The 10,622-nt window shown below is 41.1% G+C and overlaps 1 long non-coding RNA gene across 2 annotated transcripts; it reads right to left on the bottom strand.

Annotated features, from left to right (window-relative positions):
* Window positions 1–1,554, bottom strand: LOC130592356 (uncharacterized). 2 transcript variants are annotated; one of them, XR_008970535.1, is made up of 2 exons: window positions 1,375–1,554; window positions 1–309 (listed from the first exon to the last, which is right to left on the bottom strand). It is a non-coding gene; the product is annotated as an uncharacterized LOC130592356 (long non-coding RNA). The 2 variants fall into 2 exon arrangements; XR_008970534.1 differs by having other exon boundaries at window positions 1,428–1,554.
* Between the last annotated feature and the right edge of the window lie 9,068 nt (window positions 1,555–10,622).

The following is a 10,622-nucleotide window of genomic DNA, read 5'->3' as shown; positions in this document are numbered from 1 at the left end:
TGAGTTGCAAGAAATTTTATTCTCTATACTCAGGAGGATCTTCTGTCCATTCAGATTCTACGGCTTTGATTTCTCTTCCAAATGATGCCACTTTTGCCCATTCACTCACAGAGCAGAGTAGGCCTTCCTTTTTTATCTTGAGAGGTTCCTTCAGAGGAAATGTATTGGTGGTATCTCCTTTTCTGGTAAAGGCAGTTGCTCAGGAAATGAGTGTTATTCATCCTTTTTGCTTAAAATATGTCAGAGTTAAAGAGCTGAAGACTGATTTCCATATTCTCTATGCTACAGAGTTCTTCTATCTTTATGACTCTATCAGAAAAGCAAGGAAAATTATAACTAAAAATGTCAGGCATCTCCAGATGGTTAAAAAAATTCAAAATCACTGTTTTGGAGCTGGCTTTCAAATTAAGCCTAAGTCTTATTTTAGGTACCAAAGGCCTGGATCCTCAGAAATTCATCTTCCTAAAACCCATCTGACTTCACTGAGAGTTAAGTGCCGCAAATACTCTGATACTAAAATACTCAAATACTAAAATACTCTCATAAATCCAGGCAAATGAAGTCTTTGATTTGCTCTATCCCTCAGTTTGAACAAAAGATACTTGGCATTTTGCTAGATCACTCCTGGAGTGGCAAGAAATATGTGCTTTGTCTTCCCTATTTGATTACCTATTACAATTTTTCTTCAGTTATATGAGTTACATGTTCTTCAGTTATAGGAGAATACCCTGCATCTGGAACTTGACTGTTTCAGTGTACGGGGAATAGCTGAGGTTACTGGTTCCCTTCTGAGTTGTTTATGTGCTCTTCCTTTGTCTTTGCTGTTGGGCAAATGCTAAAAATAAGAATTTGCTTATCTAATTTGTATGGATCTTCACAGTGTATGTGATTTCACTGTCTCCTTTCCCCTCAAGCAGTGGACAGATTTTCCAGACCTTATGACTATGGACTATGCATTCATTGCTGTCATAAGTCAAAGGATTCTTCTTTTCAGCACTGACATGCCAATTTAAGATACACCCAAGTTTTCCATAAGGAATAGTTAGAGATAACAGTTTCTGTTTGTTCCATTTGGGCTCTGGATTTACTAACTCCAATCTGAGTACATTTATTTCCAGTCCTGGAAATCTAGTTAACACCTTGTAAATTGTTTACTGCTAGCATGCCTAAATATGTGCTTTTACCTATGAACTGATCTTTATTTAGATTAGATAGGTAAATTATATTTTGTGTCAGATTAATAGCTTGTATGACTGAAGAATAATCAGGGTAAGCTTCCCTTTGTTGTCAGGCCCTATGCTAAAAGCTTCACTAGAGATGGCATTTTGGAGAAAGATCACGTTATTCTGCCTTCAAGCCTGTCCTGTCACTTACCTTATCTGTGTATCTGCTCTTATTAACTCAGATCAGCAAAAAAAGTTGCATACCCTTAGAAGCTTACAGATGGTAGGAGGGATGAAAAATGCACTTTCTCCTCTTTCTGTACACATCATTCTTTTTTTGAAGTTTAACTGAGGAATGACAACAGAGCAGTTATGTTTTGCTAACTTGAAACGTCTTGTAGACGTGTAGAGCCAGCAAGCACAGCAAAGCAGAGCAACAGGAGTGATCAGGTTGCAGTGGTGGCTTGCAAGGGGCACAGGGCTGTGATGGTCAGGGCCAAAAAAGAGAAAGAAATTCCTTCTGAACATAATAAAGTCATCTGGGGGACCAGCCAAGGACAAAAGATACGGGCTACACAAGAGAAATAAACTGTGATATGTAAGAGAAAATAATCAGGGCTGAGGGAAAAAAAGGAAGGTCCTGGAAGACCCTAACTTAAACCCAAATAAACAAAAAACCCACAAAACAACAGTGATAGTGCAAGTATTTTGCATTTTTTTAGAACTGTATTGTTAAGTGACTTAACAAGCATATGTGTCGACCTATTTACTTACATGATTATGTTCTCTCATGGTTGGAATTTTGCCTCTGGAGGAGCAGAACTGACACTGTGTTTAAATAACAAGGTTTTGCTCAGCAAATGCACTACAGATGTCATGAACATCTCCATGCACAAATACGTACCTGGAGCCTACCTGAGCCAAAAGGAATTTAAGAGCATAGGAGCTTAATATACAGGGGACCAGTTTAGCATATAGTTTAGTAACCAGCTGGCAAAACTTTTAGTTTGAGAGCAGATAGACCTTTATCCACATTCTGACCCCAGCTGCACCACCAGTATGAATGCAAGTTAATTAACTTGTATGAATACAAGTTAATTTCCAGCTCTGTTTGAATTTGCCCAGTAAATACATTGCCCCTGAAAACTCAATTTGATCCTTCCTGTGCAACCTCAGTTTTATTATGGGACAGGTCAGGTTCCTTGAGGGAATAATGAAACATCTAAGACATCTGGCAAATCTCCTCTCTGACAATGATACAGTGGTAAAATAGGTCAGTGCAGTTTAGGGTTGCTTTTGAAGCTAAGTGATAGGAGACTTTTCTAATACAGGAGGCTGAATCCTAGGGACAGTGAGATTAGTTTTTACAGGGAAGATGTAGAAAGATATAAAAGAGCTCTGAAAAAAAGAAATTCAAGAGGTTTTAAGGCTGCAAAACCAGACAAGATTAAACTAATTAAATACTTCTAAGTAATTCAATACAGCATTGGCTGTTATTTACAAGTGCTTGAAAGGTAGTACAATTCCAATGAATCAGTATAGTACAGTATATAGAATCATAGAATGGTTTGGATTGGAAAGGACCTTAAGATCATATAGTACTAACCTCTCTGCCACAGGCAGGGACTCTCAACTATACCATGTCAGCCAAGGCTCTGTCCAACCTGGCCTTGAGCCTGCAGCGTTAGAGCATTTACCACTTCTTTGGGCAACCTGTTCCAGTGCCGCACCACTCTCACAGTAAAGAACTTCTTCCTTATAGCTATCCTGAACTTCTCCTGTTCCATTATGAACCCATTACTTCTTGTCCTACCACTAGTCCCTCCCCAGCATCCCTGTAGGCCCCCTTCAGATACCAAAAGGCTGCTCTGAGGTCTCCACGCAGCCTTCTCTTCTCCAGGCTGACCAGCCCAATTTTCTCAGCCTATCTTCATACAGGAGGTGCTCCAGCCCCCTGATCCTCCTCGTGGTCTCCTCTGGACTTGCTCTGACAGCTCCATGTCTTTCTTATATTAAGGATACCAGAACTGCACACAGTACTCCAGGTAGGGTCTCACAAGGCAGGATCACCTCCTTCGGCCTGCTATACATGTAGGATGTGTATTAGCATAGTATACAACAGACAAGCTTACACACTTCTTCTGGACGCATGAGTATACTTAAATGTAGTAGTGAAAAAAATTAAAAGCAAAGGAGGGTTTTGTTTTTTTTTTAAGATTAAAACTAAGTATCCTGTCCTGAGAGTAACATTTGGAGTTGTTTGCAAACAGATACAGCTTTAAGTATTAAAAACATGGTAGATAAAACACCATTCTTAGCAACATGAGTTTTTCTTTTTAGGTAAAGAATTCTGGTTCCAGCAAAGCAAACTTAGGAGCAACTTTTGAAGCCATCTGAAATTACCCATAGCTTACAAGAATAATTTCTGAAGGTGCATATGTCTAACGGAAGTATGTAGCCTATTTGCATGGCACACTCAGATATTTAAAAAAAAAATCTGATTAATGAAAGACTACAAGAAAAATAACAAGTAGCTGGAATTAGGTCAAGGCCTACAACAGAATATTTAATTTGGCTTCAATGAAGGGGCCTGGATTTATCATTTGCTGTTAATCTGGGCACTCTGTTTGTCCTTATTTATCTTCCCTTCAGAGCTACTGAGAAGAGCTTCAGAAATGCATTTCAGCACATTGTGGAAACAGCCTCTGCTCACAGCTAGTAATGAAGAAATAATGTAATTAATTGCTGTTATGTAATGACACTTGGTAAATTAATGTGGACTGCTACACAGTAAATAAAAACTAGTGCTATTTCTGGAATACCACTTAGAAACATCTTGACCAAAGGCCTGGAGCATCCAAACATTTGACTGATAATTTTTTACACAGAAAACATTGACTGTTGGCTAAAGGTGTTGTAAGGGGGACTCTAGAGATTAAGAGCTCCTGTATCACTGCTGAGTAAGGACAGCACAGCCTGTGTACTTCACCCAGCTGCCTCTGTCACAGTCCTGCAGCTCCTTAGTTCCTGTCATCTCTGCTAAGCTGGCAGTGGCATTCAGTTAATTCCATCAGCTCCTGGGGACGAAGTGATGTGGTTTAAAACAAAGCCACATGGTGTGCTGCATAGGGAAGCATAAAGTACAAAATGCTACTTTCTACTGACACACATTCCCAGAGAGAGCCAAGAAGCTCTTGTGGGTGGATATTAGGAATCACCTTTTGAAGTTAATAACCTAGGATTTTTTAATGTGTACTCCTTTCCTACACTGTATGGGAAGTTTAACCATAGCCACAGTATCTAAGACAGCACAGTCCATGAGGGCCATGCAAGGACTCCTGAACAAATGCAAGCAAACACACGGTAGAGCATTTCCTCTGCGAGGCCTTACACCCACGAAGACACAGCCTGTTGACAGAAGAACTGTAGTAAGCATGCTTGGTAAAGGAAGCTGCTGAGGGAGTGCTCCCTTTGAGAGGATCTGTGGGTGGGATGGAATCGGAAAGGCTGCCAGGCTACCCTGTGACTCAGAGAGGGAACTCCCACCTACATGGGGGGAATTCAGAGCCAACAGGCAGAAAAGCTGAAGCACAAATTGTGGGTGGCTGAACTGGCTTCTGTCACACCCTGTACTAGTAGAGCCTGATGAGAGCCCTTGCTTGTTATCATCCCCATCTTTGTCCTGAAATCTGAACCAAAATTAATAGTTTTTATTTTTGCAAAGGGGCTGACAAAACAGTATCTCTTCACCCTAATGACTAAGAGATGCAAAGTAACCTCTTGGCCTTGGTTTGGGAAAGTTAAGAGCAGGTTAAATTATCTGTTGCTATTACACATACTTTCATCTATTTAGTTTGTGATGCATTTTGAGGGGATGGCTTTTTTTTTTTTTTAATCAAGGCTCATACATTTCCAACATACTATTTTTAAATTTCTCATCTGCCCATTTACTTTGATTTTCAAATTCTTTCTTTCCTTTCTCATTTGAATAACAAATCCCAAATAACAAATTTAAACTGCTATTTATAAAATGCAGTGGGTGAATTGGGGCTTTTGCTGATTACAGTTAAAAATTTACCCAGTTTTGAACCTTATGTTTAACCAGTAACTGTTTCTTTCCTGTTAATCCTATTGTGAATAGAAAACAAACTGCATTGATAAGAAAATCAATAGGGCAAATCTGATTTTATACTGGGAATCCACTAACCTGTAATTTGATGTCTGATTGTTTGTTTTTGACTCTTTTCTGTTTTATTCTTAGTGTTTCCTTCAGGCTTCTTTGAAGCTGCTCACCAGAAATCACATGAATGCCTCATAAAGCCTTAATACCTGAATATTCAGTTCAGCCACTCTGGTGCTGGCAGTCCTCCCAGGCTCAAGACTGCTGAGGGGATGGCCATGTGCAGTGGATCTGGACCGAGGGACGGCCACCACTGCCTGGGCATGGGCTGCCTTCCTCGTCCCTGTGCCCTGGAGGAAGAGGGGCTGAAGGATGTACTGGGCCACAGACAAAAACCACAGACAACAACCCAAGTGCTGCCAGCATGGAGGAAGACAGCTGTCTTTTCCCTGCTCTGTGCCCTGCCTGTGGCTGTGCAGGCTAACCAGGGCAGCCCAGCACCAAGGCCCACCACCACTCTGCGAGGTGAGGTGGCCATTTTCCCTGCCGGTGCCCTGACACGAGGCAGGTGTTAGCACAGCCTGTGTGACCCCTCCCTCCAGGCCAGGCAGCTATCTCCCCCTCAGCACCCTACCATGGGGTAGCAGAGCTTGTGAGCGCTACTTGACAGACAGCTGTCAGCATCCTGAGGCACGAATGGGGGTGACCAACCTGAGGGCTCCAGCCTCACCCTGGCACTCCATTTAACCTCACATATGTGCTGTCACCTCCCGCTAAGCTGTGAGGTGCTAGTGATGGTCTCTAGCCCAGTCATTGGCTGTGTCTGCTGTGGTCTTGTTCATCTGCACCTTCACCTACGACTTTCTGCCGTGGCCTCGGACCTTCCTCCTCTCTATGGAGCTGCCTGGTGAGGCTGTTCTTCCAGCCAGCCCCTGACCCTGGGGAGGCAGCGACCGCCTCGGCGGCTACCCCGGAGCCACGGTGCTGCTCGGCGGCAGCTGACTCCGCGGGCTGCGGAGGGCGCTGCCTGACGCAGCTGCGCCCAGCCTGAGGCAGCTGGCGGCCCTCCCAGCGGCGCCGGGCCCTCCGCAGTGCCGGGTATGCCAACAAGGCAGCAGGTTGGTGCGTAACTTTGATACCCAAATGTTAAAACCCCACCTAGCCAAAGGCTGTTTTCTGACATTATTTATAGTTTTTTCCTCTCAAGGAGACTATTTGCGTGTCAGAATGTTTCTGTGACACAGTAATGCTGCCTTTGCGAAAAGGTTTCAGCATAGGGAGGCAACCAAAACGGCAAGGTTTGAACTAGCCTAACCCTCGGTTGTCATCTCAACTGTTTTCCTACAGCTCTGGTGCCCTTTCTGTGAGTGACAGGGAGCCGTGGCGAGCAGCAAAGTTAATCTTACAGTTACCTTTTCAATGCCTTCCCAATTTAGCTTTCTTTTTTAAAAGAAGCTCTACGTGTACTTGGCCAAAGGACAGGATGAAGAGAAGGAAGAAGGGCAGGCTTTCCTAATTGGGGTTTGCTAATTATAGCTATCTGTAGGGTTGCTCTTCTTATTGTGAAAAAAAGAGTCTGCTCGAGCTGGCCAAACACCCAGTTTTAGAGATATACTTCAGTTTCTAACTTCCGGGCTTTTCCTTGATCTTTGAGATTTTATTTATTTATATATTTCTAAATTTGAAAGCATAACTGAATTCAGCTTTTGGTTCCTGTGTATTGGTGCATTTTTGCATTCAACTCTCCTAGAACCATAGAATCGTTAGGGTTGGAAAGGACCTTAAGATCATCAAGTTCCAGCCCCCTGCCATGGTCAGGGACTCCTCACACTAAACCATGTTTCTCAAGGCTCTGTCCAACCTGGCCTTGACGACTGCCAGGGATGTTTTAGGCATCAATAGATTCAAACTTAAACAGGGGAAGTTTAGATTGGATATAAGGAGGAAATTCTTTCCTGTTAGGGTGGTGAGGTACTGGAATGGGTTGCCCAGGGAAGTTGCGAATGCTCCATCCCTGGCAGTGTTCAAAGCCAGTTTGGATGGGGGTCTTGGGTGATACGGTTTAGTGTGAGGAGTCCCTGCCCATGGCAGGTGGTTTGGAACTGGATGATCTTAAGGTCCTTTCCAACCCTAACCATTCTAATTCTAAAACGCATTTGCCTGCCTCAAAGTTTAAAGTATCTTACTGTCTTTGCTGCTTCACTTTACTCTTTTCCTTTTCATGCTTGTCATACTTAATGTAGAGAAATGTTTCATCTTTCAAAACCTGTTAATTGTCATCACTTTTATGTGGGCACCAGTGAAGGACTCCTTTGGAATAAACTGTGACCATCTAAAACAAACGTTTATTTTTAATGTTATTTTAAGATGGATTGGTTCCCTGATCTTCTTCATGACACATTTGGCACATCAGTGTTGCTGGCATAGTGGAAGGAGCAATGTGGATGCATTTGAGAGCAGGAGCTGTTTAGGTTGGCAGCATTTGCAAGTAAATAGCATGAGGGGTATGTGGACCCAATCTGGATGCTTGAAACAGTTGGCTCTGCCTAGTAAGGCAAGTAAGTGGTGGAAGCAGTCAAAAAGTGTGATGTCTGACTGTCAGAGAGACTGCCAGGACTCAGGAAAAAGAGGAAGTTCAAGCCCAGGTGGAAAAGATCCTTTCTCTGAAGCAGACTTATACTTCTGTTGCTGATCTTGATCACTGCTTGTCTGTGAATGGTTCCACTACACAACAAAAGGGAACTGTTTGGAAGACTTGTTATTTCAGTGACAATGCAATTTTATTGAAGTCTGAAATAAGCTTTAGGTTGCACATCATAAATGTATTTTTTTTCTTTGCAATCAATAGTGAATTCTCTTTGTGCAAATTGTTCTCCATCCCAGGCACAAATGGTGCATGGAAGATGGTAATAAAAGGTACCTTGTACTTGAAAGGCAGTATTCAACTGAGTGAGAAATAATACAGGATATCTAAAAACGTCTTTAACAGAAACAAGTAGTGCTACTCACTGGAGGACAGTAATGTAACTTGGTTGTCTAATTGTTTCTTTCCTGTGGTTAATGGACTTTAAGTGAACTATACAAGGCTGAAACTTGATGTGAATCCATGCTATACAGCAGGGAAATGGCATAGGAAGAGCTGAATGTTCACTTAGAAAGGTGGCGTCTGTGCCTATTAGACACCAGAAAATCTACATGGGAGATAAATATAGATGAGGGACTATGTGTAGCTGAAAATAATGACTTACAGACCTCCTTTTTTATAGTTCCTCATATATCTGTCCTCCACAGGGTTCTTCTATGTATAAAAAAGGATGTCAGTCATTTTCCCTACTTTCTCTACGTTTCTGCTATCTATTTTTCTGGAAACTGTAGGGCATGTGCTGAATTCCAGTTGGGGAGACCCAGATGACATTAGTTTTATAAATTAATGTGTTTATAACACAAAGCCTCCTCATCTCACTATATCTTCAGCTCTCCTACATTCCTGTAACCTTCACTGCAATTTCTCAGATCTTTCTCATATTTCCTATGGTTTTCTGCTACCCTTCATTAGCTTTTTACTGCAGTACGCTATATTGTCCCATGTTTTCCACATGTCTCTTTGGCCAGCTGGCTGAGTTGCACACGGTACCATAACTGATCTGAAGCCATTGTGATTGAACAGCCTGGTGTCTAGAGGTTATATGTTTTTTATTCTACTGGACACAGGCGTCATAAATTTAACTTAGGAACAGTATGATGTTTCTGTAACAGCCCTGCAAATCATGTGAAATTTTTCACTAAATTAAAATTTTGTTTTGAGACTGACAGATACAGAAATACTTAAGTGCATAGGTGCATAAGTTTCAGTTCTTCAGAAAATCAGTCTATATATATGTGACTTAAAAGAAGCTTTTTCATTTTACAGAAGAGCAAGATTTGATGTTATGTGGTGGTTCTACAGGGTAAGTTATACTTTCAACCGTTAAGCTCCTTCTAAAACCTCAGTACTGAGTACCCCAAGTCATTTGTGCACGTCTAACCTTAGACTTAGGTCCTTATTCTCTTTCTCATTATATGAAGCCCTTCTGGCAGTGTTATGGCTCACATGAGTAACTGCGGAGTAACAGCTACCACACTCCAGCTAAGCAGTGGCAGTGGTCTTTGGTGCATGCTGTTTTCCTGCAGCATGTATGAGGTAATGCAAATGAGGTGAAGTTTTGTTAAATGGGTGGAGTAGGAGTCCCAGGTACTTTTGTCAAAGAAATCATAGAGGTTGGAAAAGATCCTTTAGATAATAGAGTCCAACATATATGAAATCTTGTAAACTCCTTGGTGTTGGAGAATATACTTCAGGGATATTCCTACATGCAGCTGTATTGTAATTTTCCCAGGTCACTTGGCCCAGTGAATGTGTTATTTGACCTCATACAGCTGTTCTTTTCCCCACAAGCTTCCTGTGAGGGAAGCAAGGTGAGATATTACAACTACACAAATTACTACTAAACAATTCAGAGAAAAAATACATTCTCATGAAATGTCATTATTTCCTTGAAAGCTATAGGTTAAATAAAAATGAAAGCTATGGTTAAATAAAATGTTAGAGTGCATATATATGTAGAATGGACAAATGGATTGGACAGCAGTCTTATTCCTGTGTTTACTAGCAATCTGTATGGCTACATGTATATTCAGGGTGATTGTGCATTTTAGTGACTGAAATACGGAATTAGTGATGTTTCTAGAGGTGGAAAAAGCTGTACATTTCTGAAAATTAAGAGAAAGCTTCCAAGGGAACATTTTTGCCTCTTGAAACAGGTACTTCAGAAGGAGATTTTTCTGATTTTCTTTCCCTAACTGATTACAAGAATAAAATTATTTAAATGTATAGCATTTCCACTTAAAATTGTTGCCTTTTACTTGCGTATGACACTATATATCAAAGCTTGAATGTTATTTCTGTTGTATACAAACAAGTAGAATATTGCCCAGGTTTAATCTTTGTTTTACCATTATTATAGTAACTTTGCCCACTAAGTAATAGGATTAGAAGTAGTAGAAACATTTTTATGTTAGTTTCATATGGAAATGCTTTTCATATGGAAATGCCTCAATTGAGCTTGTAAGCCTTGTTGGGTTCTCAGCTGCACGAACAAAAAGAGCAATTATTGATCTAAATAGGTGACAATCCAATAGCCTGACTTTTCCTTTAAACTAGGAGGAGATACATTTACCAGAGGAGTAGAGAATGTATTTTGTTATCACTTGAGTGTAGTTACTAGGCTAATTAGTCTTATCTTTGTGAAATGGGAACTTGAATATGTGTATTTTTGTAGGTACATGCAAAATGGAAATGT

Source organism: Pezoporus wallicus, unplaced genomic scaffold (genome assembly GCF_028554395.1).
Source record: "Pezoporus wallicus isolate ANWC-B61680 ecotype Strahan unplaced genomic scaffold, APGP_CSIRO_Pwel_v1 contig_3820, whole genome shotgun sequence".
Lineage (NCBI taxonomy): Eukaryota > Metazoa > Chordata > Aves > Psittaciformes > Psittacidae > Pezoporus > Pezoporus wallicus.
The sequence above is the reverse complement of the archived record's forward strand: the minus strand, read 5'-3'. Positions and strand labels throughout refer to the sequence as shown.